Consider the following 6004-nt stretch of genomic DNA (forward strand, 5'->3'; position numbering starts at 1 on the left):
AGCCCTGGCTGTCCTGGAACTCACTTTGTAGACCAGGCTGGCCTCGAACTCAGAAATCCGCCTGCCTCTGCCTCCCGAGTGCTGGGACTAAAGGCGTGCGCCACCACGCCCGGCTAGTGTTTGATTTCTTTCAGGCATTGCTGCTAGAGCAGAGGTAGATTGTTAGCAATGAGCACCATCCTTAGAAAGCATTTGGAAAAAATAAAATTGTTAGTGAGTCTAGGTTAAGATGTTTTTGCTACTGGTTCTGAAGTAGAAAATCCTAAGGAACAATTTAAACTTCAGAAAGGCACTCTTATTAGCTAAGCTAGGAATCTTTTATGGTCAGGGAACAAGAACAATGGCAGCACTAGATGACATGACTCACTGAAGCTGGACTGGCAATGACTGATTTCTTATACCCCCTTTTTCTCTCAACTTCCTGATATGATTTATTAAGAACTGCTGATGAGTAGATATGTGTTCTGAGGATTTAAGATAGATATGACTGTTTTTATATAAAAGTTTAGATTTGTGATTCTTTTAAGATTCTTATAAGATTACTTTTTAAGATAACTAATAAAATAATTAATCCTTTCTTTGTAACTGAAAATTGCTGCCTTCCAGTAGGAGTGTCTTAGTTAGGGTTTCATTCTATGAAAAGAAACTATGACCAGGACAACTCTTATAAAAGACAATATTTAATTGGGGCTGGCTTACAAGTTCAGAGGTCCAGTCCATTATCATTATGCTGGGAAGCATGGCAGCATCCAGGCAGGCATGGCTCTGGAGGAGCTGAGAGTTCTACCTCTTCTTCAGAACACAGCTAAGAGAAGACTGGCTTCCAGGCAGCTAGGACAAGGGTCTTAACACCAATGCCCACAGTGACACACCCACTCCAACAAGGCCACACCTCCTAAGAGTGCCACTCCCTGGGCCAAGCATATTCAGACCACCACAAGGAGAAACTGGCTGAGAAAACTTTGTTCCTTGCTCACACTTTGTTAATATGTAGCAAGTTGCTTTGTTACAAACGTATGTGGGTTCTTGGGAATAATTAGTTTTGTTTACCTGTACTACATAATGTTATTTATTATTATTTGTTATTAAAGATATTAGAGAGCATACTGTTTTTTCATAGTAACTCACTAGATGAAAACTAGGACATAATTACATTGTAATTTTATACTACTTGAATACTATTTTGCTGGTATATGTATGATATGGGAGAAAAAAATAAGTTTTGGAACATTGTTCCTTCCACCCTGCAAGTATGTGTATATGTATGTGCATGTGTATGTATGTGTGTGAAATGCTTGGAGCCTGCTTGTTGGAACATTGTTCCTTTCACCGATTAACCATGTATATATACATATATATGTATGTGTATATATGTATGTATGTATGCATGTATGTGGAATGCTTGAAGCCCGTTTGTTGGAGCTTTGCTCCAGTCATTCAGTGTGTAGGTTTGTATATTTCTGTCTGTATGTCTGTATGTCTGTATGCATGTATGTATGTATGTATGTATTTGTATGTATGAAGTTATCGAAGTCTACCTCTTGCTTCATCCACTCAGTGTGTGTGTGTGTGTGTGTGTGTGTGTGTGTGTGTGTGTGTGTAAGAATTTTCTTTCTTTCCTTTTCTTTCTCATCAGCCCCTAAGAGTTAAAAGAGTTCAGTGCTTTTTGCTGGCCACAGGTAGTGCCAGCTCCAATAAATTAAGCTTTGTTCCCTCAGAGAAAAGCCCACTGAGCAATTCTCTAACCACTGGCTACCATAGGTAGTAGCCCCCATTGGTATCTGGACCGACCCCTGTCAGCTGCTTTCAGCACTTACCCCCACTGGCTGTCTGCCTCAGTTTACCCTGTCGTATCAAAGCTGGGCAATGGCAGAAGGCCCCTGGTGCTAATGTGCTGAGCTACAGCACGCACTAGTCTGGAAAGTTGTGTCTGTGATCCTCTCTCCTTCCAAGGATCAAGAGCATTTCACCAAATTCTTGTTTTCTTCTAGGGCAAATGCTAGTAATATCAACTTTACATATGCAAAAGCTGATCAGAGAAGCAGAGACACTTGCCCAAAGTTGCATAGCTGCTAGAGTTTGAATTTAAACCCTGGCCTCAGCCTCAGTTGGCCTCCTGCCTTTTCACAGCCGTGGAAGTGACCTGACCATGAACTCACCATATCTGGGGATGGGCTTGGGTCCAGCAGGGGCAGTTATCTCATAACTGTTGGGCATTCATTGCATTAAATAGATATAAACTCCAGTTTCACTAGCCTTATACACAATAGTTTTAGAACATTCTCATCTGCACACAAAGTATAGCCTTCTGTACATACATATGTAAGTATGTATGTATGTATTATGTATGTATTATGTATGTGTATATGTGAAATGCTCCCAGTAATTCCGGCTTTTTTCAGTTGTTCCCATTCCACAGTTAGAATCGAATGGCTGCAGGTCAGGTGAGGTGGCTGTGCTTGTAATCCCAAGATTAGAAGAGGCAAGGACAGGCAGATCCCTGGGTCTCACTGGCCAGCCAGCCTAACCTAATCTGTAAATGTCAGACCAATGAAAGACCTCAAAAAACAAAGTGGATGCTTTCTCAAAGTTGGCCCTCCATGTGCATACATAATCACAGATAAAGTGGGAAGGGATGAAGAAAGACAGATAGGGCAGATAAGGCAAAGTAGAGACTAGAGCCCTAAGTCTGGGCTCATAGGTATCAGGACTCCCAAGGGTTGTCAGTAGCTGATACAAACTATACAATAAATAATTGCTGCATGGACAACTGAACTAATTGGTGTGCAGGTCAGAACCAGAGCACACAGTTTGCAATTGTGTCTGATGTTTGTGTGACACTGGACTATATAGCATAACTTCTCTGGGCCTCGTGGAGCTGCTGGGAAAAGGGACATGTTGGTGGGGAGAGAGAGTTTCACACATTGCTCAAGACTGCCATAGCCACTATAATTGGAAATGGAACAATGGTTCTTCCTATCTCTTGAAGACTGGGCACCATCCAGCCTAGCCTTGTCGCCATTAGGAATCACTAGCAGTGCTGATAGGTCACCATTGTTTCTGCAGAGAGGGCCCTAAGCTACCAGTGAGATAATTTTGATCTCTAATGGCCAGACACCTCCTTCTTTGTCTCCTGAAGTCCAGCCTGTGACAATAGAGTGTTGTTAACCTCTCCAGCTCCTGCTCTCCTTCCCTCTGGAGAACCTTAACAGGTCACTCCCAGATTAGGTGGGATGGAGAGCAGTTCAAAGTGAGACTTTCCAGGCAGGTTCCTGAGCCCACAGAGTCTCTTGCCTCCCTGCAGTATGCTCTTCTATATTAGAACCCCAGGACACCCCTGCAAGAGATTTCCCCATTTGTATTCTCTCTATAGTCATCTAAAGATTTCAATACAAGACCCAGAGGATAAGGCACACCTTTCTAATTTGAAGCTCAGTGGCTAGGGATACCCAGGCATTGCCTAAACATCCACTCAGCATCTTATTTCCTCAAAGCCTGAGGGGCCAGTAGCATCCCTTAATCGACAGTTCTCCTCACTACACAGTCAGATTCACCAATTGCAAAATCCATGGCAAGAACAAAAATCCTATCAAACAGTCTCCTCCCCCAGCAAAGAATGGACCTGGGCCTGGTTGCCAGAGTAACCATTCAAATCTACTTAGGAAGTCAAGCATTCTGTTTACATCCATTGATATAAGCCTTTGATTGCAAAGAGCACTTGAGGAGGGGCGCTCTACCACAAAGCCAGCTAGTTGAGTAACCCTGCACTCCAGTTAGGCCAGCAGCCACTGGGACTGATGGAAGGAGGGAGCCCTTGAAGGCCCCTCATGAGATCCCAGCTGCAAGGCTAAGGGGAGAGGCAGCATGCACTCCAATAGGGCCTTGCATGGCTCTCTGCTAGACCTACCAGGAGCCCTCAGGCTCTTCCAGCAGCTGCCACTGACTTCATCCTGTTGACCTTGTACTCTGTGTCCCCATCAGCCCTGCCCCAAGTCCTCCTCCATAAAGAGAGCTCAGGGCACAGTGTCAGAATTGAATAAAAAGGTCACACAAATTGGGAGTCTAATTTTAGCCCTAAGATGAGAAAAATTAAAACATGACTTAAGAATTAGTCTTCAAGCGGGCTGTGGTGTCACACACCTCTGATCTCAGTACTCGGGATGTGGTGACAGTAGGTGCAAGAGTTCAAAGCCAATCTGAGCTACATGAAACCCCATCTTAAAAAAATTAAGCAACAACAACAAAAAACCCACTTCAATTAGATAGTATGGAAACTGGAATCTGAGACTTAATCCAGCTTCTGCATCTCCAAGAAATTAGGCTTGCTGTGCACACCTGAGTCACCTGGAGTGTGGGGCTGAAGAATAGGTATCTGGACCACTGTACATATACAGATCCAGAACGGCAGCCATGAGTAATGGGCAAGGAAGCCATGTGACTGACAAACTCTCTTAGTGACAGCTCTGCTCACAGGAGCTCAAGAGCTATCTTCTTTTGCCAGTAAAGAAACAGAAGCTAGGTGGCCAGAGTCTCAGCCAGGCAAGACCAAGGCCAGGGTCCCAACTCTAGGAAACGCAGCTGCCACTGAGCTGGGGCAGCTGAGTATGCCAGACCTCAATTTCTGGAAGCCTCTGGACTCTTGCAGTAAGAAGATTTTAAATGCCTATAAAGGAAACCTGGATGGCAATGCAGCTGGGTCACTGCAGTCTGTCAGTAGATCTTTAGGGAAAGTCTTCCCTCCCATCCTCATCAGATTCCTGACCTGGAAGAACTCTGCTCATACCAAGGTTAGCTGCTACTTGCTTCTCTACCTTGTCACATCTGAGTAACCACTAGAGCCACTTCAGCCAAGAGGAAAGTAAGAGTTGCTCCTGGAGCAGACAGGATTTCAATTGCTGTCAGGAGCTACCTGATGAGCTGGCTAAGCAGCCCTAGAGAGGAATATCAGGTTCTAGCTAAAGGTCCCAGCATTCTAAATTAGCTCAGTCTTCTTCCACTGTCACATCCCTAGACATTCAGTGTAGCCCTGTACTGAGAACTATTGGATTCAGACCCCAAGTTAGACCAAACTCTATACTCGTCAGACTCTGAGAATTTAGGTCATGAAATTTCTCTGAACATTTCTTTACCTGCCCTGGGCTGTAAATGTTAGCAGCTCCCAAAAATGGGAATATAGCTCAGTTTGTATGCTACCTGCCACACATACAGGAGCACTGGGTGTCATTTCCCAGTGCTACATCAACCAAGAGTGATGGTACATGCCTGTAATCCCAGGAGCCTAGAGGAAGGCAGGAAGAGCAGCAGTTCAAGGTCATCCTTCACTACATAGCAAGTTTGAGGTCATCCTGGGCTACATAAGATCTGATGGGGGTGAGTTTTTTTATTTGTTTGTTTGGTTTGGTTTTTTTAAACACTATCAATTCCCACTAAAAGACTCTTTAAAAAGTCATTGATCATAAGAGTTGTTTCTTCAGCCCAAGAGAAGAAACACTCAATAACTGGAAGCCATTCCCTGTACCCAAGGATGGTAGAACTATAACATGGTATGCATGCTTTGGATTACCATGGCAATCACATAATCCAATACACGGAGGCTGCTCCGTAAGCATTCATTGAATTAAGAGAAAATAAGACTCTAATTTGAGTTCCCCCAAAAGAAAGTTTAAAAGCAACAGGAATAATGGGCTATGGCTAGACAGCATGATAATTTGGTTTTTCAACACTTACAGGAAACTGCTTTCCTCTAAAGAACAAAAGCCTTCTTTGCCTGCTGATTGTAGCTATGATCATTTTCTGCCAATTCTGGACAGGATATGTCACCTGTACCAGTGGAGATTCAGGATGGGGTCATACAACTGCAGGGGCAAAGCTCAGACTGTTTGCTCGGATCTCCTCAGATCCCCTCAGCATCCCAAACTCAATTCCAGGAAAGTGATACAACTGTTAGTTCCTCATGAGACTTTTGTCTCATGAGAGGAATAGTAGGAGGTCCACAAAGCACTCA

Source organism: Mus caroli, chromosome 19 (assembly GCF_900094665.2).
Source record: "Mus caroli chromosome 19, CAROLI_EIJ_v1.1, whole genome shotgun sequence".
NCBI lineage: Eukaryota > Metazoa > Chordata > Mammalia > Rodentia > Muridae > Mus > Mus caroli.